Here is a 27,992-nt window from a genome sequence, read left to right as displayed (position 1 = left end):
GAGTGTATACCAAGGCTAAAACTACAGTCATTGATTCCTCAAACTTTGTTTCTAAAATTCTTCTATTTGATTCTCAGAATCTAAGCCAAAGCTGTTAGATACAAACTTGTGGGGTCCATCTCAAGTCAGCTGGAAAGTCCCCTTCCAAGTCAGCTGGAAATCTAGGTGATGCTGATGACATGCAGGAGCTGAGAGCAGCCACATAAGCAGTGTTGTCCCGGTTACTAAATGACCACACTCCTTCCATGATGGGAGCTCTCTCTCTCTCCTAGAAAACAGAAGAACACACAAAAATCCAGTCAGCTGGGCTCTACTGTCTATGTATACAATACATATGGGATTGATTCTGGTGCAAATCCTCGGTGAGTGGTGGCTGCTGGGACAGCAGCTCAACTTCTAAAAATTATTTCTTGGCTCGCCATGAAGCCAGTTTCTCCCCCTGGCTTAGGCCTCTCATCTTTCTACCTCTCTCCAGCCTCCCTCAAACCCCTTTAGTTCCTGACAATGTCTTAGAGTCTCATCTACTTTTTGCTGAGTTTTAACATCTTTGTCTCTCTTAGATTGAAAAAAAAAAGGTACCCTGTTCCATTCATCGATCCCTCTCTCTAAAATTCATTCATGAAGACATGGCCCAGTTCTCCTGTTCCCATTTATATTCTCCTGAACCATTTGTTCTCAGCCCTTGTCTAAAAAGTTAAGCTTCAATCCTTGGTATTTCTCCGAAGTTATTTTTTTCAGATCACTAGTGACCTCTTCCTGACCAAACTCAGTGGCTTTTCTTCAGAAGTTATTCCACTTGATCTTTTGGCTTTCTCATCTTGCACTGTGAGGGCTTCAAGGACTATGGTTTTCATTTCTCATATTTCTCCAACTATGTATTGGAGAGGATTATTTTTATTTCAGTTTTGAATATCTACAGCAGTCAGCAATGAATGTGACCTTTCTTGTTTGAAATGGGAAGATAAGGTATCTGTCTCAAAACCTACTGTCAAAAATGTATATGTACGTAGTATATTCATGTTGCTATAAAAATCTTGTGTTTCCATTTTATCAAGAAAGTGAGCTTTAAGGGGGCATGATTTCTAATCAAAATGCTGTGGGATGGGACAGAGAGGCCAACATGGCACAGTAGAAAGGCCCTGAGCTCACCTCCTCTCATGAGCATACCAAAATCACAACTATTTCCAGAACAACCATCAATTAAAAACAAAACTGGAATCTACAAGAAAAGATCTCCTATAACTAAAGATATAAAGAAAGAATGACAATGAGACAGCTGGGAGGGGCAGACTCGTGATATAATCAACTCCCATACCCCATGGGTGGGTGACCCACAAACTGGAGAATAGTTATATTGCAGAGGTTCTCCCACAGGAGTGAGAGTTCTGAGCTGCATGTCAGGCTCCCCAGCCTGGGGATCCTGCACCAGGAAGATGAGCCCCAACCAGCCAGCTGGGCTTAATTGCAGGAGCCCCACAGGACTGGGGGAAATAGAGACTTCACTCTTAAAAGGCGTACACAAAATTGCACATTCACCAGGACCCAGGGCAAAAGCAACAATTTCATAGGAGCCTGGGCCAGACCTACCTGCTGGTCTTGGAAAGTCTCCTGGAGAGAGACACTGGTTGCAGACATATTGCAAAACATTCAACCACATGAACACTCCTGGCAGCTGCCATTATTGGCTCATTAGCATCAAGACCTGGGCCCCCTCAATAGCCTGTAAGTGCACCAGTGCTGGGACATCTCAGGTCAAGCAAGTAATTAGGTGGGGACACAGCCCCACCCATCCACAGACAGGCTGCCTAGAGACTACAGAGCCCACAAAAGCCTCTAGACATGGCCTAGCCCACCAAAGGGCCAAGACCCAGCCCCTTCCACCAGGAAGCCTGCACAAGCCTCTAGATCAGCCTCACCCACCAGGGGGCAGACATCAGAAGCAAAAAATCTATGATCTGCAATACAGGCCAGATCCTACCCTGGGACCAGCTGGACCCTGGCCCTGACCACAGTCAGGCCAATGCAAAGTTCAGGACACACTGGACCACGTACCCAACTGTGTCAGGAACTGCCCCCCTTCCACCAATGATCTGAAACAAGCTCTGAGATCCCTGGACTCTGCAGCAAGGCTCTGGGAACTAGCTCTGCCTGCAAGTAGTCTGGCATGAACCCCAGGATCTGGTTTCACCTGCTAGTGGCTGGGCAACAGCCCCCGAGTCTTCAGGACCCTGACTTCACCCATCAGTGAGCCAGCACTGGGGGGGCCCCCTTGGATTCCACAACCAGCCAGCACATGAGCAGACCCCACTAAACAGCAGCCAGCAGCATCTGTACAAGACAGGGCCTGACAACCAACCAAACTAAGGCCCAATGAAGCCTACCAGACTGCGCACATAGTCAGCCTCCCACAATAGAAGGACCCAGGCAGCCCTCTTAGGGGGAACCCCTAGAGAATATAGTTTGGGTAACAAGAGGGGAATGCACTGCTGGGACCCACAGGATGCCTCCCAGAGGGCTACTTCTCCAAGTCAAGAATCATAACTAACTTACCATATACCTAAAAATACAAATAGCAACTTAGACAAAATGAGGAGGCAAAGGAGTAGGTTACATACGAAGGAACAATATAAAACCCCAGAAGATGAAATAAGTGAAGTGGAGATAGACAATCTACTTGATAAGGAGTTTAGAGTAATAATTGTAGCAATAATCAAGGAACTTCAGAGGAAAATGTATGCACAGAGTGAGAAGTTACAGGTTTTTAACAAAGAATTAGGAAATATAAAGAACAACCAAACAGAATTGAAGAATACAATAATTGATACAGAACTATTTATATATAGATTGCTATATAAAAACTTCATGGTAACCACAAACCAGAAGTCTATAATAGATAAATGCACAAAAAAGAGAAAGAAGTCCAAACATAATACTAAAGGCAGTCATCAAATCACAAGAGAATAGAACAAAAGAAGAAGAAATGGAAAAAAAGACCCACAAAAAAAAATCCAAAACAATTAACAAAATGGCAATAAGTACATACATATCAATAATTACCTTAAATGTAAATGGACTAATTGCTCCAACCAAAACACACAGACTGGCTAAATAAATACAAAAACAAGACCCATATATATGCTGCCGACAGGAGACTCACTTTAGATCTAGAGACACATACAGACTGACAGTGAGGGGATGGAAAAATGTATTCCATGCAATTGGAAGTCAAAAGAAGCTAAAGTAACCATACTTATATTAGACAAAATAGACTTTAAAATAAAGACTGTTACAATCAACAAAGAAGGACACTACATAATGATCTAAGGGATCAATCCAAGAAGAAGATAAAGCAATTGTAAATATATATGCACCCAAAATAGAAGCACCTCAATATATAAGGCAAATGTTAGCAGACATAAGACGAGAAACTGACAGTAGCATAGTAATAGTGGGGGACTTTAACACCCCACTTACATCAATGGACAGATCATCCAGACAGAAATCAGTAAGGAAACAGAGGCCTTAAATAACACATTAGACCAAATGGACTCAACTGATACATACAGAGCATGCCATCCAAAAGCAGCAGGTTACACATTCAAGTACACATGGAACATTCTCCAGCATAGATCACATGCTAGGCCTCAAAACAAGCCTTGGTAAATTTAAGAAAATTGAAATCTTATCAAGCATCTTTTCTGACCACAACACTATGAGCCCAGAAGTCAACCAGAAGAAAAAAAACTGCAAAAAAAATACAAACATGTGGAGGTTAAACAATAGGCTACTAAACAACCAATGGAGTATCGAAGAAATCAAAGAGGAAATTTAAAAAAATACTTAGAGACAAATGAAAGCACAATGATCCAAAACCTATGGGACACAGCAAAAGCAGTTCTAATAGGGAAGTTTATAGCAATACAAACTTACCTCAGAAGCAAGAAAAATCTCAAATAAACAGCCTAACCTTATACCTAAAGCAACTAGAGGAAGAAGAACACACAAAACCCAAAGTTAGTAGAAGGAAAGAAATCACAAAGTTCAGAGCAGAAATAAATGACATAGAGACAAAAAAAAAAAAAAAAGAAAAGATCAATGAAAGTAAAAGTTGGTTCTTTGAAAAGATAAACAAAATTGATAAGCCTTTACCCAGACTCATCCAGGCTCATAAGAGACTACTATGAACAACTATATACCAATAAAATTGACAACCCAGAAGAAATGGATGAATTCTTAGAAAGTACAATCTCCCTAGACTGAACCAGGAAGAAATAGAAAATAGCACAAATTACCAGTAATGAAACTGAATCAGTAAGGTTTAAACTCCCAACAAACAAAAGTCCAGAACCAAATGGCTTCACAGGTGAATTCTACCAAACAGAGAAGTGTTAACACCTATCCTTCTGAAACTATTCTAAAAAACTGCAGAGGAAGGAACAATCAAATGAACATAACCATCACCCCCCAAAGCTTCCTTTTGTTTCACTGTAGTTCTTCTCTCCTTATCCTCCCTGGCACCTTATTCCCAGGCAACCACTGATCTGCTTTCTGTCACTATAAGTTAGTTTACATTTCCTAGAATTTTATGCATAGTCATGACTGTAGATCCTATCTGAACATCATCAGTTTGCAGAAAAGATTCCTGCAAGAAATGATTACTTTGTATTACTAAAGGAAGAATGGGGGGAAAGGGGGATCAAAGCAGAGATTCTATGATGGCACAAGTTTGATTTTCTCATCTTTTTAAAGCTAAATCAAAGTATGACCATTTCTGCTAAACTTCCTGCCTTTACATACTTTACAATAAAGAAAATGTTAAGATGTAGGCAGTCTCAATGACCAGATGCAGTTAACTTGCTCAGAAATCATTTGATCCTTTCAGATACTGCTTTTATTTTGTTTGGATGATCCAGAATAGTGCTCAGTCTAGTGCTATTATCCCCCACTACCAAGAAGAAACAATCCTGAGTACTCTACCCAATGTTCCATTTTTCATTAAGTTTTCATTTCGCTGCTGGAATCTGGCAGTATTCTTGGCTCTGTATGAGTTTCTGGTACTGCTCCTTTTAATCCTTTTGTATTACTTGGATTTCCATGATATTGGGTAGTTTCCTCAAAAGCATGTGTTGATCAGTAAGTACTCTATTGAAAACTTGAAGGGGACTCTGCAGATCTCTGGGGTTCTCTCTTTGTGTAGCTCTCTCTTCTATGGTATCCTGTCTTATGAACTCTAGCCTACTTTTCATCCTCTGCATGTTGTTTCTAATCTCTGTGCACTTGCTTATGTTGTTACCTCTGCCTAGAAATACTGTTTTCTCTTCTTCCTCCCTGGCTAATTTTTCATCCTTAAAATTCCATCTCAGGTATTACCTTCTTCACGGAGTATCCCCCCTCAGTTTAGTTTAGGAGCTCCTCTAATACTTGCGTACCCTTAAACATTGTAACTTACTACACTGTAATATAATTGTGTTTATGTGTTATTCTCTTCCACTATGCTGTAAGCTATTTGAAGACAAGGTTCATATCTTAATCAATTTTGTAAACTCAATGACAGGCATGTATAGTAGATCCTTAATAAATCCATACTGAACCTAAAGAATCAATGATTTCAACAGTGTTTACTCTGCCTTTCTATTTTAACCTGGGGAAATTGCCTGTTACTTCTTTTATGCCCTTCTATAGCACCTGACAAATACTCAGCTTGCAGATTGCTAAATAAATACATGATTAAGCATTTTTTTATTGTGATCCCAATATTCTCCTTCAGATATCACAGTAATTTTTCTTCTCTAAGCCTGAGATTTGGGCTAAAATCTTCTTAAACTCTGAGATAAGATAAAAATTTGATAATAAATTTCCAGTCTTTTAGAGTATTTTATATTCTTTTCTGAAATACAACAGTAATAATAGAGCTTTTGAAATGTCATACACAAGTCATCTGCAATTGATTTTAGGAAAACTGGAATAAAATCAGTAATGCTTCTGATCAAAAATAACAAATTCTATATTTGGTAAGGCCAAGTCACCTGTTGATCTGTAGTTATGTCCTATAGCATAATCATGACCATAGATCCTATCTGAACATTGTCAGTTTGTAGTAAGTGCAAGAAATGATCACTTTGCAGTACTAGAGGAAGAGAAAAAAAGAAAGGTTAACATTCTATGATGATGCAACTGGTATTTACTTGTCTTTTCAAAACCAGATGAAAGCATAATCATTTCTGCTAAACTTCCTGACTTTATACACTTTTCAGTAAAGATTTTTAGGATAAATAGTTTCAATAACCATAACAGACAGTTATTCCATTTTTATGGATGGATACAAATAAAGAAATACTAAGCTAAGAATCTATTGTTATCTCTCCTTAAATTAAAAATAAAATATAACATATCCTAAAACTGAATCTCCTTTTCTAGCAGTGATTTCAGTGAAAACAATCACATTTTCTGTGAAAAAGAGAATACAAAGGAATAGCAATGGTACAGATGACTGTCACCAGCGGCTCATGTCCTTAAAATTTTAATTATTACATAATGTACCATTTATGCTAATATCTTGTTTTAAATAATAATAAAATTATTAACTATCCAGAAGAGTATTTGTTTTTATTGGTTTATAATTTTTAGGCTCTGAGCAGCCAATTATGAAGACTTAGCACTGGATGCTTATATAAGTCACTTAAACTCTAGGAACATCTATTTCTGCCTCTGTAAAACTAAAAATAACAGCTCTTTCACAGACCACTGTAAAATGTCCTAGAACGGGTAGGTTCCCAGAAAATGTCAGTTTATATTACTTTCTTCAATTTCTTCACAATAATCAGAATTATTTATTTATTTATTTATTTATTTGGCTACGTTGGGTCTTTGTTGCTGTGCGTGGGCTTTCTCTAGTTGTGGCGAGTGGGGTCTACTCTTCATTGCGGTGCACAGGCTTCTCATTGCAGTGGCTTCTCTTGTTGCGGCGCATGGGCTCTAGGAGGCCGGGCTTCAGTAGTTGTGGCATGTGGGCTCAGTAGTTGTGCCTCGTGGGTCTAGAGCACAGGCTCAGTAGTTGTGGCAAAATGGGCTTATTTGCTCCGTGGCATGTGAGGTCTTTAGGGATGAGAGATCGAACCCATGTCCCCTGCACTCACAGGAGGATTCTTAACCACTGCGCCACCAGGGAAGCTCCTGATCAGAATTTTAATTAAAGTGGGATCAGGTATGCTGGCAAGGCAGCTCTATGAACACTACCCTAGCTTCTATAAATCTTTTCCTCTTTCAATCTACTGAGGGGACATATTTGACTTCTTTCACATACTAACTACTATTCTTCATTTCTACTTACATAATCCAATATTTCAATATTTCACCAGATACCATTTTTTAATGCTTAACAACTTCAAAAAACAATTCCACTACTATTAAACATTTTTATGGCTTCTTATCTTCTATTCTTCAATAGCAAAAAAATTATCCTCTGTAGTTGGGATAAGTGTATTTTTCCAGTTTTGTCTACTTAAAGATGTTTTATTAATAACTCTTTTACTTTGAATTCACTGAATTCATGTGGTATGTAGTATGTATATATCTTTTTTCTACATTGGGAAAATTATGATAAAATAAGTTAAGTTATTCTACTTTATTTTTTATACTATTTGTCTTATATTATTATATAACTTATTTTTGGAGCCCCTATTATGTTTTTCAAGTGCAGTCAAATAACTATTTGGTCCCCCAAACAAAAACTGATACTTTTGCCCATTTCCTTATTCAATTACAATTAAAGTTTCAAACATACGTAAGAGTAGAGAGAGCAGCACAATGACCCTGCATGTACCAGTCAGTCAGCTTTAACAATGATCAGCTCATGGCCAATCTTGTTTCACCTACCCCATCTACTTCCTGCTTCCCGTTTTATTTGAAAGCAAATCCAAGACATCAAATCATTTTATCCACAAATGTTTCAATATATATTCCCAAAATATTATACATGAATTATTAAAAAATAAAATATAGCCATATCTAACCTAAATAATCATGATTCCCTGATTTCATTAAATATCCAGTCAGTCCTCCCATTTCCAATTTTTTTGTGAATTTTTAAGTTTATTTGAACCAAGATCCAACTAAGCCACATATTGTAACTTGTTACTTTTCAAATTTCTTTTAATCTATGGGTTTCTACTCTACCTTTCACCGTCTTGCAACTGATTTGTTGACAAAAGTATGTCAATTGCCCTATGAGCTTCCCACAGTCTAGCTTTGCTATCTGCATTCCTGGGGTGTAATTTAATGTTTCTCTGACCTTCTATAAACTGGTAGTTGGAGCTTCAGGATCAGAATGATTCATATTTGAATTTTTGGCACATACATGTCATATGTGAGGTTATGATGACCCATTATGATGAGGCAGTTAATATCTAGTTGTCTCTCCTTTTGAGATGTTGACAGTGATGGATAATTAATTCACTAAAAGTTGCAAAATGGCACTATTCACTTATTAGTTAGAATATGTTTATAAAGAAAAATTTCTCCTCATCAATATGTAAGAAAATGCAGTATAAATGCTGGACTCTTCATTTACCAGTTTTCTAAATGAATTGGTTCCCTAACAGACTCTAACGGTAACTGTGGTAGGAAAATATATAAAAAAAGATTAGCAAAATGTTGATAATAGTTGAAACTCAGTGACGAGTTCATGGGGGTTCATTAAACTATTCTATTTCCCATAATAAAAGGTTAAAATTAACAGTCTCACTATATTTGATGTGTTTTAATCCACTGTAATTACTACCCTTATTACTGTTCAAATTTCCCATTTTTTTTTTTTAATTTATTTATTTATTTTTTTGGGGGGTACACCAGGTTCAATCATCCGTTTTTATACACATATCCCCATCTTCCCTCCCTTCCTTGACGCCCCCCCCCCAAATTTCCCATTTTTGACTAAGAGAAGCCTCCTTATGTTGGCTCCTGAGTTCTTTTCACTGAATCCTAATAGACTTTAATTGCTTCCTTCCTATCTAGTATTCAAGATACTTCTGGCTTACCTTGCATATTTTCTACTTCATACCTATATATAGTCAGCCATTTCTCCAAGGATGTGGTTCTTTTGAGAGAAAAGGTTACTGGACATCCTATTTTGGAACCAAGTGTTTATTTTTAATACCTACTTTATTGGTGTTTTAAATCTACAGATTGATCTGAGGAGTACTGTCACTTTTGTTATAGTTATTATTTTTGAAAAGGAATATGGCATACTTAAAAATTTTTTCAAGTATTCTCTCTCTTGCTATCTCTCTTTTAACTAGCTAGCCCTTTAATAGCTCACTATAGTGTTGCTAAGTAATTTATATTTTTGGTAAAATAGTTCTTTAAGTTGGAAAGTGTATAATAATATTTTTTCCTGAATGGGAAATGAATAGATAATGCCTTTTTTTTTTTTTTGGTAAATTTATTTATTTATTTATTTATTTTATTGGCTGTGTTGGGTCTTTTTTTGCTATGCAGGGGCTTTCTTTAGTTGCAGTGAGTGGGGGCTACTCTTCGTTGTGGTGCAAGGGCTCCTCATTGCCGTGGCTTCTCTTGTTGTGGAGCACGGGCTCTAGGCGTGTGGGCTTCAGTAGTTGCAGCACATAGCACATAGTTGTGGCTCACAGGCTCTAAAGCGCAAGCTCAGTAGTTGTGGCGCATGGGCTTAGTTGCTCTGTGGCATGTGGGATCTTCCTGGAGCAGGGATTGAACCCGTTTCCCCTGCATTGGCAGGCAGGTTCTTAACCACTGCGCCACCTAGGAAGCCCTGCCTTTTTTTTTTTTTTTATAAAGGAAGTGTTTAAGCATGTTACTTAGCTCTATGTGGATATAATTACCAAAAGTATTAGTTAAATTAATCAAAAGTAGTGGCCTTTGGAAAATGAGAAATGGAGTGAGGTGTGAGGGTGAGGGATCATGTGTTTTTTCTAAACGATCCTTATGGAACAATTTGACTCTTTATGTGCATGCATAATTCTGAGAGTAAAAAATAAAATATTTATATTCAGTTCAGTTTTTACTTTCTAAAAAATATCAAACACTGTTCTTATATTATTCCTATATAATTACATTTTTCTTAGATTAAATCTTTCAAGAAGGTAGGAATGTTGTAACAATTGTTATTAAGGATTCCTTTCTCAGTCTTAAGGAAACATAATATACAATTAACATATATTTATATTTCTCAATGTAAGTACAGAAATATCCTATAAAGTAACTTTCCAGCATGGTAAAATGTCACTATATAAAAGCTTACTCATATCAATAGTTAGGCTGTGAGTTAAAGCATATCTATACTCTGTACATCGGGATTTCTATCACATAAAATACAACTGTAATCTTTGAAACAAAAAAATTTTCCCAAGACTAAACTGTTAAAATTATTAATCCTTATCTTAGACTTGCTAAATACAAAAACAGAGAAAGTTATATTTTAGCAATTTTCCCTTAATGTAATATTCACATTGTTAATGTTGTCTATTTAAAGCTCAAACATCCAAATGTGCTTTTATTTTTGGTGTGTGGGGTTATTTCAATGTGGTTTAATTTAACTGTGGTTATCTGTAGTTAATGAGGTATTTACTTTTAGAAAAAAAATCAAACTGTCAGCAGGTGATTCTACAATGACTATCAGTTACATTAAAAATCTTTTCTCTTACCATTTTGGATGAGTTGAACACGGCCTCCCAATAGCCAGAAGAGAGAATCAGTTACAATTTCAAAAAAGTGTAGTAATGCATCTTTTTCTTCACCCTTAACACACACAAAAGAACCAATTGACTTTTCTGTAATTGTTTTAATTATTAAAAAAAGAGACCTCTCTGGGGAGTCACAGGACTTGGTTTCTGGATCTATCTTAGCTATTTATGAGATACATGATCTTGTAGCTTTTAGTTTCTTAATTTATAAAACTGTGGTTACAGGCTAGTAATACTTACTCTACTTAACAGAAATGGCTGCTATCCAGAGGTCAAACGAGACACTATAATAGTATAAGAACTAGAAGTTGATACAATAGGATTTCTCAGTACCAGCTATACACAGGAATCATCTATGGAGTTTTAAAAAATATTCCTATGCACAGGCTTTAGTCCAAACATACTGAAATCTGAATCTCCAAAGTTAGAAGTCTGTACAGCCGACTTTTTACAGAGTTAGGTGGGTAATTTGGTTTTGTAGTCAGGGTTGAAAATCACTGCAATATGCAAATATAGGCATCAGCATATAAAGCACTATTATTAGTGCATTTCAGTTGCAGCTTCTACTCTATGACTCCCTGAGGGCAGAGACCATAGCTCTCCACTGTACACTCAGTATCTAAAACAGTTCTGACACACAGTAAATGTTCAATCAATATTTATCCAATAAATAAATGACAATTTTTCTGCTTCTTTCCTTCTGGGAAGTAGGGTGAGAAACTAGTCTAGATTACAGTACGTGTCACAGCGGGAAATAAGAAACAGGCTACATTCACAATTCTGTCTTTTACTGGCCACGTAATTTTAGTAGAAAGTTGTATAAAGGCCATTAATCTTATCCATGTTCTGAATGTACTGTGGCATAAAAGTAATGGCAACAGCAACAACATGATTTCTATGATTACTCTTCATAATAATTAAAGTATTTTCTTCCTATTATTCTAGCACAGGGTTAGATATGTGCTTAAACAGACATGTACTAACAAATATTACATCAATCAGAAAAGAAAGAAGTGTCACATAAGATCAAAAATCCCTTTAGTCCAATAAACTGCCTTAGCCAGTTTCACTGAAAGAAAGGGCACAGTAATCTTCTTTTCTGCCAACCTCAAAGGATAGTGCTGGGCTTCTGTACTTACTATTTTCCTTTAAAAGCCCATTAGATAATATCACCATAAATTCATGGCCTCTGACACTGGTTAACAAAATTTACCCTTAAGTCACTTCAAAATTCTGGCATAGGTGTTTTCTTTTCTTACACTATATATATATATATATATATATATATATATATATATATATATGCCTGTATATTTTAACAAGTTTGCAGTTTAGGCTATAATATCCTGTGTATGTCCCACTATGTGCTCTACTACTATATATATATATATCTGTATAGTTTAACAAGCTTGCAGTTTAGGCTATAATATCCTGTGTATGTCCCACCATGTGTTCTACTACCAACATGCCAGCTAATTTAAAAATATATACATGATTAGGAAACAACTAGGTAGAGAGAACTAATAGATAAATTCAGTTTTCTTGTCATCCCTTTTTAACAGTAGAAACAGAATTCTAATCAATTTTTTTTTTTTATTTTTTGGGGGGTACACCAGGTTCAATCATCTGTTTTTATACACATATCCCCATATTCCCTCCCTTCCTTGACTCCCCCCCCCTCGAGTCCCCCCCACCCTCCCCGCCCCATCTAATCAATTTTAAACCAAAGTCTAAATTGTTCCGTTTTAGTCTGTGCTGATAATTAACTTTTTCTGTGTTTCCCATATTGCCATGATAACCCACCAACAAACAAGTGCTACAAGAGGCATTGGATGGGCTCAGGGGCAGAGGCTGGGCCTTCAGGCCAAGGAAAGCTGGTCCCCCTGCCAAACCAGCCTGTCCATCACACCAGCACCTGCTCCATTTGCACCTGAGTCATGGACGCAGACAGCAGCTTCCTGCCTGCATTCTGGACACTAATTCTGTGCCCTCCTGGACCTGTGCACTGAATCCTCTCTTTCTTGTCATCATCTTTTTATCCATCATTTAAATTTGTTCTATGGTCAAGTGGCCCTCTTTTTTTTTTTTTTTGGAGCTGATTTACTTCTTTCAATGTACATACTAAAGAATTTTTTATCTCTGTATAAATACCATAATAAAGAATAGGAAAGTATTATGAAAAGTATTGAAGGACTATATAAATGAAAAGAATACAATTATTATTGCCTTTAAGAGGGGAATATTCAATAAAGGTGCTCTGAAGAAAACATAAAGCTTTCATAATGGTCTGAGCTATTCATGAGATGGAAATTCATTTTATAAAGGCAGAAACTGAGGTAGAGTGAAATCAAGTGATTTGCCTAAGAACCCAGAGTTAATTTGTGGCACAGCCAGAAAAAGAAATCAGTCCAACACAATATCCATAGTTCATGCTGCTTTCACTGAACTGAACTGAATTAAATCTAGCAAATATGCAAATATTTATTTACTACTAGCATCCCTCACAATGTCAATGGAAATGCTAGAAGTGGCATTTATGACCCCTAAACTCTATCACTAAGTTAAATTCTCTGCCAACAATACATCTCATACTCAAACCACTTTGTTGTTCATATTGTTGTATGTTTTGCTCAATTTCTGTTATACATCTTGCTCAACTTTTAAAAATTATTTCTTTGAATTAAAAATACATGTCTTAGGTTTTCTATAAGAAATATCTAAAGATCTTATCTACTTTACTAGCCTAAGTGTTCTTTAAAGCAAAACTATATTCATTCCTTATATACCCAAAGCATCTCCAATGGAACTTAATATCCCATAGTGACTTATGTTATTTCCCTTCATAATTCACAAAAGTTGTGAATCTGCTCAATCTCTGATGTGGACATAGGCCCATATGTACATATAGCCAACAACTCATTCAAGGTGGAATTTCAGCCTTGCAGACTTAACACTCCTTATAAATTCTATATCCAAACTGATCTAATTGACATTCATAGAACATTACACACAATAGCTGCAGAGTTCACATTCAAGCATACAGGGAGTCTTTGCTTTTGCATGGTAACATGTTAAGTGAAATCTATGTATATAGAAACCTTTACATGGTCCTGATATCCATGAGCCTCAGTTAAGATAGCACTGTGCAAGGCAAAGACTGCTTGTAATGGAATATTCATCACTATAAAATGTATGGAGTGCCAGAAAACAAGTCTGAAAATATTTTAAAGGAATGAAATGACACAGAGTATGTTATCTGACCATGACAGAATTAAATTAGAATCTGATAACAGTATAACATCAAGAAAATTCCCAAATATTTAGAAACTAAGCAACATACTTCTAAATAATCCATGGGTCAAGAAAAAAAGTACTTATAGGATCCAGCATAATTCACCCAAGAAATATTTGTTGGATTGAAATGAACCCAAATGTTTGGGTTGAAATATTTTGATTAGAGAGGATCTGAATGAGCAAAAAGAAAGTTCACTTTTGTTCTTCTTCATCATTGGAGGTACTGAGAAAAGCCTTGGGCCTAGAGAACAATAGTTTCTCTCTAATTTAAGCAGAAGGTATGTTTTAGGAAGATGCTATGGAAATAAATGTCTATGGGTGCTGCTCAAAACTGAGTAGTAACCTCATGAAACTTAAAAGCTTTTGCACAGCAAAAGAAACCATAAACAAGACTAAAAGGCAACCCTCAGAATGGGAAAAAATAATTGCCTATGAAACAACGGACAAAGGATTAACCTCCAAAATATACAAGCAGCTCATGCAGCTTCATACCAAAAAAGCAAATAACCCAATCCACAAATGGGCAGAAGACCTAAATAGACATTTCTCCAAAGAAGACATACAGATGGCCAACAAACACATGAAAAGATGCTCAACATCACTCATCATCAGAGAAATGCAAGTCAAAGCCACAATGAGGTATCACCTCACACCGATCAGAATGGCCATCATCACAAAGTCTGGAAACCACAAATGTTGGAGAGGGTGTGGAGAAAAGGGAACTCTCCTGCACTGTTGGTGGGAATGTAAGTTGGTACAGCCACTATGGAAAACAGTTTGGAGGTTCCTTAAAAAACTACAAATAGAACTACCATATGATCCAGTAATCCCACTCCTGGGCATATACCCAAAGAAAACCATAATTCCAAAAGAAACTTGTACCATAATGTTTATTGCAGCACTCTTTACAATAGCCAGGACATGGAAGCAACCTAAATGCCCATCAACAAATGAATGGATACAGAAGATGTGGCATATATATACAATGGAATATTACTCAGCTATAAAAAGGGATGAGATGGAGCTATATGTAATGAGGTGGATAGAACTACAATCTGTCATACAGAGTGAAGTAAGTCAGAAAGAGAAGGACAAATATTGTATGCTAACTCACATATACAGAATCTAAAAATGGTACTGATGAACTCAGTGACAAGAATAAGGATGCAGATACAGAGAATGGACTGGAGAACTTGAGGTATGGGAGGGGGCGGGGGGTGAAGGGGAAACTGAGACGAAGCGAGAGAGTAGCACAGACATATATATACTACCAACTGTAAAATAGTCAGTGGGAAGTTGTTGTATAACAAAGGGAGTCCAACTCAAGGATGGAAGATGCCTTAGAGGACTGGGGCAGGGAGGGTGGGGGGGACTCGAGGTGGGGGAGTCAAGGAAGGGAGGGAATACGGGGATATGTGTATAAAAACAGATGATTGAACCTGGTGTACCCCCCCAAAAAAAAAAGTAAAAAAAATAAAAAAATAAAAAATTAAAAAAAAAACAACCAAAAAACTGAGTAGTAAAGCAAGAGTAGTAAAGTAGTCAAACAACATGCTTCAGTCAGCACTTTAAATTTTTCAAATGTAGATTTTTTTTTTTTTTTGGTTGTAGCTTTAAACAATGTTTGAATCCATTTGGCTAAAAATACAATTAGAGCAATTGAAAATACAATTCAAAAGTGCACATTTGAAAAACAGTGTGGAACATCCTCTCAAGAATTACACTGTTTTGGCTACAAAACAAAAAAACCCTAAATAAACACATATACCTTAGCTGCGTTGATGAAAGGTGTTTGCAATCACCTCCCCAAAACTAGAAAATATTCTGCAGCTGATGTAAGTAATTCATTGTAAAATCCCACTGCATCTTCTCCTGGTTCCAAGCACACACAGCAATGGCTGAAATAAGAGCACAAGTTTGTGACTCAGTTTGTGCTAATTAGAAATTTTAGATGAATGCTAAAGCTTCTATAGACACTGTGCCTTAATGAGAATTTTTAGTATCTTTCTTTTGTTGCCAAACCAATAAAGAACTTTTAACAGAAAATGAGTGTAACAACTTTCTTAACAAGCAACAAGTAAACAGTAGTGGGCATTTTGCCTGTACTTAGAGCTAGGATTTATAGGTCTTAAAAACTTACTTGTCAGTCATTCAGGAAACAAAATACACTTAGCTCACAGTAAACAGAAAGAGGCAAGTTTTCAGTGAATGGGCTACACACACTGTAGAAGCAATAGAATAACTTGAGAATCTAATTCAGGAGTAACATATGTGTTAACTGATATATTTTAGACATCTGATAGCTAAAAAATAGCTAGGGTAGCATTAGTCTACAAGGGATAGATTAGGAAATCAAACACTCTAATTTTATATCAATTCTTTCCAATAGATCTACTTTCAAAATCTGCAAAATATCTGATTGCCTATTCCCTACATCAGAAGGGGAAACGGCAAAAACTCCAGTAGGAACAGTTTAGAATAGACATGGAAAGAGAGATGGTCATTTAGAGAAATGGGTCCTCTTGAAACCACACATAAAGTCACCCCCTGGATATGAAATGAGTATATCCAAAAGTCTCAATAATAAAAAAGTATTTGTGCAGACTAATACCAAAAAAAGTCCCCAATCCAAGAATGGTCACTATATGTGTACTCTAATGAATAAGTACTGCTGTTTGAGACTTGTGCAGACACTGAGAAGCAACAGTGACTACATACTGAGTACACTAAAAACTTAACTGACTAATGCTCAATGAGTCTTTTTTTTTTCTTTCCTTTCTTTTTTCTTTTTTTGCATATCAGTTCCTAAGGTCAATAGACTTACATTTACATGTATCCGTTTCTCTTTTCCCTTTGGTTTCTAAAGTTAATTGAGTACTGTTTTCATTGAAAATGTTAATAAATGAAATCTGTTTTTTGTACATTGACAAAAATGGGGATTTCTTAAGACTTGGAGTCCACTTCTGAGAGCCTAGCTCAATTAACATTTCCATGAGCTAACTTATCTAACACAACAAAGACATAAGGCTTTATTTACTTAAGGAAATATAATTAACCTTGAAAATTAAGGTATAAAAAATATTACATACATTTGTTAACTGCTTTTCCTAACTGTATACTTTGAATCTGGCCTTTACATATCTATCTTTAATTATGAGTCAGCAGTTTCAAAAGCTAAGATCCAACTAGTACTGCACATTTTCAGTTAATTAGGAAGTGGCTTAGACACTGAGAACATCTCATTGATTTTATTGCCTTGTATATAAAAAAAAGATTTTGATCTCTTTTTCTCTTAATTTCTAGCATGGCAGTAGATCAGTAAATACTGCTTCTAAATTTATTGGCATGATTTGAGTTACCTAGTGAAATACACAGCTGTGATGGCTAAATCAATAAACTGTGAAATGAATAGTTTCTGTCTCTTCTCCTACAGTACTTTGCTTATGCCTTTCATTTCAGCACCTATTTCAGTCTCCCTTGTATGATAAACCCACATGACTATAAGTTTTTCCAGTATAGAGCCAATGCCATAATCTCTTCATTTCTTCAATATTCTTTAGTCAATAAAGAGTCTATTAGGCCCTTGAAATTCAGCGGTGAGCACAAGACAATATCACCATCTTCACAGAGCTTATGGAGTGAAATTTTAGACAGTGAAATATTCAAATACAGTTAGGAAAAATAATATATAGTATGAAGGAAAAGTAAATCCATAACATACCATGGGAAGCTGCCAATGCCTGTTAGCCAGATGAAGAAAAGAAAGCAAATGTTGAAAATAAGAATCTACTACTATGTCCCTCAACAAGCTGACTTATTGTTCATTTTACTTTAATATCTGTGTAAACTGGGAAACTGTAGTCCAACCACCCTGGATTTGAGAACAATCTTGACTGAGGACCAAGAGGCAATATACTATATGAGATCGTAACAATGTATATCTTGTTTGATTTTCTTCAACTCTGAGCTTCCTAAAGGTGTGTCATTCATTATTTATACGGCAAAAGGAAATAACATACACTTATTTTTGCTCAATAAATCCAAGAGCTATCTGTACTTTTATATGTTGAATAATAACTAAAAATACATTAAAAAGAGGGACTTCCCTAGTGGTGCAGTGGTTAAGACTTTGCCTTGCAATGCAGTGGGGTGCGTGTTCAATCCCTGGTAGGGGAGTGAAGATCCCACATGGCTCATGGCCAAAAACCAAAACATAAAAAACTGAAGCAATATGTAACAAATTCAACCAAGACTTTAAAAACAGTCCACATCAAAAAAAAAAAAAATTAAAAGCAAATACATTAAAAAAGAAAAAGAAATAACTGCTTTATCACAATGTTAAGATTTCACTGAACTAATTAAAAACAAATGCTAAAATTGTACCCATGAGATGGAATTTGTTTTGTTACTTAAACAGTGTTAGCCAATCACAAAAAGATTTTCTTACCTTTTAACTTCAACAGTACAACAGGGATGTTCTGCTCAGGACTTTCTGCAACTTCAGCAGCTAGAGATAAGATCCTTGGGTCTATACCCATTGGTTTCACTTCTCATACCACCTATATTTGAGAGAATCAGAAAAATAAAGGTCAACAGCCTAAAAAGATTCACCCCTTAATAATGTTTGAAATATAAATCACAACAGCTTTGCTTGCTTTGAGAAGTGAAGGGTAGATTTTTCTCATTTCTTCTGTAGAGGGAGAAACTCTGATTTTTCCAACTAGTGTACCTCTAAAAGAGCTAGAGACTGTTACACCTATTGTAACAGCTATACTAGATAATGTTTACTGTGCACTTACTAAGTCAGACTGTGCTTGGTGCTTCACATTCACTCTCTCTAATCTGCACAACAATCCTAGGTTAGGAATTAATTTTCTTTTATCATAAAAGAGAAACTGAGTGTGCAGAAAAGTGCTAATACAGGCCTAAGACTGCTATGTTTTTTAAAGGTCTCCTTACAAGGTTGGCCCTTGGCTGGTGTCTAGGAACTTGGATTTCAGGAGGGTTTCCACCAATTTCCTAATATGAGTGGCTCACTGGGCCTAAACTGTTTGTGAAAACGATGGGGTTTATGTTGAACACCTGCTTTCCTTCCTGAAGTCTGGAATTCTGGTATGTGGAAGCAGAGGATGCCTACATGACAATTCTCTAATAAAGACTCTGGTCACTGAGTCTCTAGTGAGCTTCCCTGGTAGACAACACTTCAACATGTTATTACAACTCACTGAAGGAGGAATTAAGCCTGTCATATGTGACTCCACTGGGAGAGGACTCTTGGAAGTTTGCACCTGTTTTCCTCTGAATTTTACCTCATGTGCTTTCTCCCTTTGCCAATTTTCCTTTGTATCCTTTTAGTATAATAAATCATAGCTACGGAATAATTCCCACAGAAAACCAGCTGAACACCAGCAGAAGACTTTGGACACCAGAAAGGACTGCAAAGATCCTGACATAACTGGTGACCTCTGAAGTCTGGATTACTCGACCAGAAGTCAAATTGGAGACTCTGGGGAGAGAGCACCGAATCCAGGACACTAGACCACTAGAGAGTCCTCAGCCACAGGCAAGATTAATTGCAGAGAATTCTCATGGAGCCCTGTAACAGAGCCTAAGACCTGGCTTCGCCTGACTGTCTGCAACTGCCAGTGCTGGACACCTCACATCAAACTACAAACAAGAGGGGAACACAAACCCACCCATCAGCACACAGACTACCTAAAGCCATATTAAGCTCACAGATAGCCTAAAACACACCACATGACATGGCCCTGCTCATCAGAGAGAAAACACTCAGATCCACATACCAGAAAGCAGGCACCAGACCCCCCACCAGGAAGCCTACTCAAATACACTGGACTAACCCCACCACAGGGGACAGAGAACAGAAACAAGAGGAATTACTCCCAGGCAGCATAGGGAAAGGAGACAGAAAATACTATAAAAGAGATAAAATGAAAAAACAAAGAAGTATTTGCAGGCAAAGCAAGATTAAAACCCACAAGGCCAAATAAATGAAGAAGAAATAGGAAAACTGCCTGAAAAAGAGTTCAGACTAATGATAGTAAAGATGATCCAAAATCTCAAAAACAAAATAGAGAAAATACAAAAAACATTTAATAAGGACCTAGAAGAACTAGAAAGCAAACAAACAGAAATGAAAAACACAATAACTGAAATTAGAAATACTCTAGGTGGTACAAACAGCAGAATAACTGAGGCAGAAGAATGAGTAAATGAGTTGGAAGATAGAATGGGGGAAATAATTGCCACAGGGCAGGAAAAAGAAAAAAGAATAAAAAGAATGGAAGACAGTCTCAGAGACCTTGGTGACAATATTAAGCGCACCAACGTTCAGATCATAGACATCCCAGAAGAAGAAGAAAAAAAGAAAGGGTCTGAGAAAATATTTGAAGAGGTTATAGTGGAAAACTTCCCCAACTAGGGAAAGGAAATACTTAATCAAGTCCAAGAAGTGCAGAGAGTCCCATACAGAAAAAACCCAAGGAGAAATACACTGAGGCATATATTAATCAAACTAACAAAAATTACACACAAAGAAAAAATGTTATAAGCAGCAAGATAAAAGCAACAAATAACATATAAGGGAAAGCCCATAAGGATAACAGCTGATCTTTCTGCAGAAACACTGCAGTCCAGAAGGGAGTGGCAGGATATACTTAAAGTCCTGAAAGAGAAAAACCTACAGCCAGGAATACTCTACCCAGCAAGAAACTCTTTCAGATTTGATGGAGAAATCAAAAGCTTTACAGACAAAAGTTAACAAAATTCAGCCTGACCAAAGCAGCCTCACAGCAATTGATAAAGGAAATTTTCTGAGCAGGAAACACAAGAGAAAGAAAAGACCTACAAAAACAAACCCAAAACGATTAAGAAAATGGTAAGAGGAACATACATGTCAATAATTACATTAAATGTAAATGGATTAAATGCTCCAACCAGATTGGAGCTGAATTGATACAAAACAAGACCCTTAAATATGCTGTCTACAAGAAAGCCACTTCAGACCTAGGGACACACACAAACTGAAAGTAAGGGGATGGAAAAAGATATTCCATGCAAATGGAAGTCAAAAGAAAGCTGGAGTAGCAATACTCATATCAGACAAATTAGACTTTAAAGACTATTACAAGAGACAAGGAAGGACACTACATAATGTTCAAGGGATCAATGCAAGAAGAAGATATAACAATTGTAAATATCTATGCACCCACCACAGGAGCACCTCAATACATAAGGCAAATGCTAACAGCCATAAAAGGAGACAGTAATACAATAATAGTAGGAGATTTTAACACCCCACTTACACAAATGGACAGTTCATACAAACAGAAAATCAATAAGGAAACACAAGCTTTAAATGACACGTTAGACCATCTCAACTTAATTCATATGTATAGGACATTCCATACAAAAACTACAGAATCCACTTTCTTCTCAAGTGCACATGGAACATTCTCCAGGATAGATCACATCTTGGGTCACAAATCAAGCCTTGGTAAATTCAAGAAAAGTGAAATCATGTCAAGCATCTTCTCTGACCACAACTCTATGAGACTAGATATCAATTACCTGAAAAGAAACTGTAAAAAATACAAACACATGGAGGCTAAACAATACATTATTAAACAATGAAGAAATCACTGAAGAAATCAAACAGGAAATCAAAAAATACCTAGAAACAAATGACAATGAAAACACAACAACCCAAAACCCATGGGATGCAGCAAAAGCAGTTCTAAGAGGGAAGTTTATAGCAATACGGTTCTACCTCATGAAACAAAAAAATTTCAAATAAACAACCTAACCTTACACCTAAAACAATTAGAGAAAGAAGAACAAAGAAACCCCAAAGTGAGCAGAAGGAAAGAAATCATAAAGATCAGATCAGAAATAAATGAAAAAGAAAGGAAGGAAACAATAGCAAAGATCAATAAAACTAAAAGCTGATTCTTTGAGAAAATAAAATTGACAAACCATTAGCCAGACTCATCAGGAAAAAAAAGGAGATGCAAATCAACAGAATTAGAAATGAAAAAGGAGAAGTAACAACCAACACCACAGAAATACAAAAGAACATGAGAGACTACTACAAGCAACTATATGCCAATAAATTGGATAACCTGGAAGAAATGGATACATTCTTACAAAAGTACAATTTTCCAAGACTCAACCAGGAAGAAATAGAACATATGAACAGACCAATCACAAGTACTGAAATTGAGACTGTGATTAAAAATCTCACAACACACACACGGGTCAGATGGTTTCACAGGCTAATTCTATCAAACATTTAGAGAAGAGCTAACACCTATCCTTCTCAAGCTCTTCCAAAATATTGCAGAAGGAGGAACACTCCCAAACTCATTATACGAGGCCACCATCACCCTGATACCAAAACCAGGCAAAGATGTCACAAAAAAAGAACATTACAGGCCAGTATCACTGATGAATATAGATACAAATATCCTCAACAAAATACTAGCTAACAGAATCCAACAGCACATTAAAAAGATCATACACCATGATCAAGTGGGGTTTATCCCTGGAATGCAAGAATTCTTCAATATATGCAAATCAATCAATGTGATACATCATATTAACAAACTGAAGTTTCAAAACCATATGATCATCTCAATAGATGCAGAAAAAGCTTTTGACAAACTTCAACATCCATTTGTGATAAAAAAAAAAATCTCCAGAAAATGCGCATAGAAGGAAATTCCCTCAACATAATAAAAGCCATTTATGACAAACCAACAGCCAACATCATTCTAAATGGTGAAAAACTGAAAGCATTCCTTCTAAGGACAGGAACAAGATAAGGGTGCCCACTCTCACCATTATTATTCAACATAGTGTTGGAAGTGCTAGCCACAGCAATCAGAGAAGAAAATGAAATAAAAGGAATTCAAATTGGAAAAGAAGTAAAATTGTCTCTCTTTGCAGATGACATGATATTATACATAGAAAACCCGAAAGATGCTACCAGAAAACTGCTAGCACTAATTGATGAATTTAGTAAAGTAGCAGGATATAAAATTAATGTGCAGAAATCTCTTGCATTCCTACACTAAAAATGAAAGAGCAGAAAGAGAAATTAAGGAAACACTCCCATTTACCATTGCAACACAAAGAATAAAACCTAGGAATAAACCTGCCTAAGGAGGCAAAAGACCTGTATGCAGAAAACTATAAGACACTGATGAAAGAAATCAAAGATGATACAAACAGATGGAGAGACATACCATGTTCTTGGATTGGAAGAATCATCATTGTGAAAATGACTATCCTACCCAAAGAAATTGACAGGTTCAACACAATCCCTATCAAATTACCAATGGCATGTTTCGCAGAACCAGAAAAAGAAATTTTAAGATTTCTATGTAAACCGCAAAGGCCCCGAATAGCCAAAGCAGTCTTGAGAAGGAAAGACGGAGTTGGTGGAATCAGGCTCCCTGAATTCAAACTATACTACAAGTCTACAGTGATCAAGACAGTATGGTACTGGCACAAAAACAGAAATATAGATCAATGGAACAGAATAGAGAGCCCAGAGGTAAACCCATGCACATATGGGCACCTTATCTTTGACAAAGGAGGCAAGAATATACAATGGAAAAAAGACAGCCTCTTCAATAAGTGGTGCTGAGAAAATTGGACAGCAACATGTAAAGAATGAAATTAGAACCCTTCCTAACACCATACACAAAAATAAACTGAAAATGGATTAAAGACATAAATGTAAGGCCAGACACTATAAAACTCCTAGATGAAAACATAGGCAGAACACTCTATGATATACATCAAAGCAAGATCCTTTTTGACCCACCTTCTAGAATAATGGAAATAAAATCAAGAATAAACAAATGGGACCTAAGGAAACTTAAAAGCTTTTGCACAGCAAAAGAAACCATAAACAAGAGAAGAAGGCAAGCCTCAGAATGGGAGAAAGTATTTGCCAATAAAGCAACTGACAAAGGATTAATACCCAAAATATATAAGCAACTCATGCAGCTTAATGCTAAAAAAGTAAATAACCCAATCCACAAATGGGCAGAAGACCTATATAGACATTTCTCCAAAGAAGATATGCAGATGGCTAAGAAATACATGAAAAGATGCTCAAATCACTAATCATTAGAGAAATGCAAGTCAAAGCCACAATGAGGTATCACCTCACACCGGTCAGAATGGCCATCATCAAAACATTTAGAAACAATAAATGCTGGAGAGGGTGTGGAGAAAAGGGGACTCTCCTGCACTGTTGGTGGGAATATAAGTTGGTACAGCCACTATCGAAAACAATTTGGAGGTTCACAGGCTTGGGAAACAACATAAGCAGGCCTAAAGAGTTAAACAATTGGGGTTATTCTTTAGCTGTTACTACTAACAAACACTTGCAGATAGACTTGTCCTTCACAAAGCTGATTACTCTCTGACTCCATACAAATTATCCTTTGCACCTGGCATTTCTTCTCCTACACTCCCTGTAGCACTCTTCATTTCAGAAAGGTCATGGGCCTATAACTTCAGGGACACCAGAACCGGTTGCTGAGCTGCATGATGCCAGCTTTGGCCATGAATTTGCAGAAGAAAAGAAATGCAAGACCTTCACTACTTTGATTTTTATCATATACCCTGGACAGTGAGCCCCACGTAAAAAGTCTTCTCTGATTCCCCAAGGTGGGGAGCACAGTTCTTGAGGTGCTAGCCTACTGTGTCTTCCCTTTGCCTGGAAAGAAAATAAAAGGCCTCTCTATTTCTTATCTTCCAAATCTTTGTAATTTCATTTAGCATGGGTGCACAGAGAGCCAAGATTTTGGCAACAAAATTGAGGGCTCTTTTGCGATCTGCTCATGGGCAGGCAGCCCCGCAGGGCCCCTTGGCTTGATTAGAAGCTTGGGGATCTCACTCCATGCCAGCCTCCTCTGAGAGAGTGAAGGGTTGAAGGATATCTCTGAGGCTAGATCACCAGGAATTCCCTGCTTCAGGGCTGTGCCCCGATCACACCTGGCCCACCGACTCCGCTGAGGAACTCCAAGGCTGTGGTGGAGAATGGGGGAGAGGCTGACCTAGCAGGTGCCAAGCCTCCCTTTGCCTTGAGGACACCTTCTCTTCTCTTGCCTGCACTGGTGAGGACTTCCATTCCGAGAAAACACTAAATATTGGAAGATCAGACACAGGACGTAGGAAAGTCGCGACATACCCATCAGCACCTATGATGAGCCTCCCAGAGTGCACTCCTTACCTTTGACTGCCCCCACACAGGAACTTTGGTTCCAATTTGGAGATTTCCCTGCATAGGGAGATCCTGATACGGAATTCTCCCTGCAAAGTGACGTTCTGATGTGGAATTCTCCCTGCAAAGGGACGTTCTGATGTGGAATTCTCCCTGCAAAGGGACGTTCTGATGTGGAATTCTCCCTGCAAAGGGACGTTCTGATGTGGAATTCTCCCTGCAAAGGGACGTTCTGATGTGGAATTCTCCCTGCAAAGGGACGTTCTGATGTGGAATTCTCCCTGCAAAGGGACGTTCTGATGTGGAATTCTCCCTGCAAAGGGAAATTCTGATGTAAGGCACCACTTTGGGGCAATGGCCCAAGTTGAATGGGATGCAGAAGTCACGTTTGGGCAGGTCTCCTCCATGTTTCTTTTTTTATGTTTTATGTGACTTCCAGCTGATGAGGTGAAGGTTTGTATTTTTATTTGAAGGTTTATATTTTTTTAATAAAAAATTAATAAAATTTTTATTAAATTAATACCTGGTATTAATGTTTGTTTGTTGATCTAACTTATGTTACCAACTGCTCAAGCCAAAATGGGAAGCACTTCTTCTAAGGTTTCACCCTCATCTGGGAGCCCCTTGGAAAAAATTTTGAATGACTGGTCAATCTATAGCTATGATCCTATGACAAAAAAGAAAGATGATTTCTTTTGACACTGGATGGCCACAATATTCTTTAGATTCTGGAGAAAACTGGTTAAAATAAAACTTTTTTTTAAAAAAAATACAAAATGGGTTCTTTTGGACGTACAATTAGAAAAAGCTAGCTTGTTGAAGTACTTTTTTTTTTTTTCCGGAATTCTGACCCTTAAAGAACAAAAATACACCTAGGAGAAACCTTGAAGTTAACTTTTATCATGTATTTGAGATACACAGCCCGCTATGCCTGAGACTTCAACCTTGGGTTAATTAGTAGAACTTCAAGCCAAAAAAAAAAAAGTCAAAGAGACATTTTAAGCCTCAAGGGGAAATCTATGAGACCTCTGTCTGTCTGGATATATGCATGTCTCAGTATGTATCTTGGTCTTTGGATAATATTGCTGAGGTTAATTTGTAAATGAGCTCTCTTTAATTGGTTTAAAGAAAAGTAAGCACTTACAAGTCAAATAATTCCAAGTACAACAAAAATAAGCTGAATAAATTTCAGGTTCACACAAACCGGGAAATATTCAATATTAAATTAATACCTAGTATTAATGTTTGTTTGTTGATCTAATTAATATAGACATGTCTTTAGAGCCATCAACATTAAGTATAATACTTTTATCACGTCTAGGTTTAATATAAACTAAATAAGATCTTATAATATTGTTGCAAATTTGTCAGCAATGGAAATAACGATGTGAAGAAACTTTTTTTTTAAGCTCTCTATTGGAATATAATTGCTCTACAATGTTGTGTCAGTTGAAGAAATTTTAAAGAAGGAAACTGCAAATGAGATCAGAACTGTGGGTGAACTTCTTAGAAACAACTATATTTTAGAAATGCCTACTTAAGAATGATCTCTCCAAACAGTCAACAGCTTGGAAATTTGGAGTTGTGCTAAATTAAATTAAATGACGGAGGTTTATTAAATAACTATGCCATTTTCAAATAAAATAACATACTGATTGCTGAACACTGGCTTCCTTTTACAAGAACAAAAGGTTTAGAACTATTAATAAATGTGTTTGTTGCCACACTGAGATAGTTTCTATAAGAAAGCACATTTCTCAAACAATTATTATTTCGATATATGTTTATCAATCCACAGAGTGCTGATATGAAGGAGAGTTCATGGTTGCTTAAGGAAAATAAGATGTGTGCTTTCAACAAAGAAAGCATAAAAAGTGGAATCACATTTTGTTAAGGAAAAGGGAAGTGAGTCTGACTTAGAGCTGTTTCTAGATGGAAAAATAAAGTGATAAAAGATTTGTGGAGGACCCCCCCCCCCCGCCCGCCCGCCCGCCAGTGGTACAGTGGTTAAGAATCCTGCTGCCAATGCAGGGGACATGGATTCGAGCCCTGGTCTGGGAAGATCACACATGCCGTGGAGCAACTAAGCCCATGTGCCACAACTACTGAGCCTGTGCTCTAGAGCCCATGAACCACAACTATTGAGTCCTCATGCTGCAAGTATTGAAGCCCGCATGCCTAGAGCCTGTGCTCCACAACAAGAGAAGCCACTGCAATGAGAAGCCTGCCCACCAAAACAAAGAGTAGTTCCTGCTTACTGCAACTAGAGAAAGCCCACACGCACAACGAAGACACAACACAGCCAATAAATAAATAAATAAATAACAATTAAAAACAAAACTTTGTGGAAACTGAACCCTGAAAAGGGAGTTTTATTCATGGTCAGGATTGACCAAGTTTAGAATAAATTTAATCAAGTAAGTGAATTTTGAAAGTAAGCTGGTGCAAAACTTGAATTTGGCTTTTCTTTCTGTCAAGAGGACAAGTTTTCTTAGAATGTTGGACTGCCTGTGATAACAGATTTTGTTTCTTTACCTCTTAAGTGATCTGTTCTGTAATTGTCTTTGAAATCTTTTATTGTTACTTTGGCTAAGTAAATAACTATTACTTCTGATTCATTATCTTAAGTGTTGTATGCCACAACAATAATGAAGTTATTTTTTGTTAATTTCATTGTACTCAGATTTTTTTAAAGCTCTTTATTGGAATATAGTTGCTTTGTA

General features: G+C 36.9%; 1 pseudogene; it reads right to left on the bottom strand.

The window, feature by feature from the left end:
- Positions 1–94: 94 nt before the first annotated feature.
- LOC130829827 (IQ calmodulin-binding motif-containing protein 1-like) lies at positions 95–25,176 on the bottom strand (annotated as a pseudogene).
- Positions 25,177–27,992: the final 2,816 nt, after the last annotated feature.

Source organism: Hippopotamus amphibius, chromosome 10 (assembly GCF_030028045.1).
Source record: "Hippopotamus amphibius kiboko isolate mHipAmp2 chromosome 10, mHipAmp2.hap2, whole genome shotgun sequence".
NCBI classification, from domain to species: Eukaryota; Metazoa; Chordata; class Mammalia; order Artiodactyla; family Hippopotamidae; genus Hippopotamus; species Hippopotamus amphibius.
The sequence above is the reverse complement of the archived record's forward strand: the minus strand, read 5'-3'. Positions and strand labels throughout refer to the sequence as shown.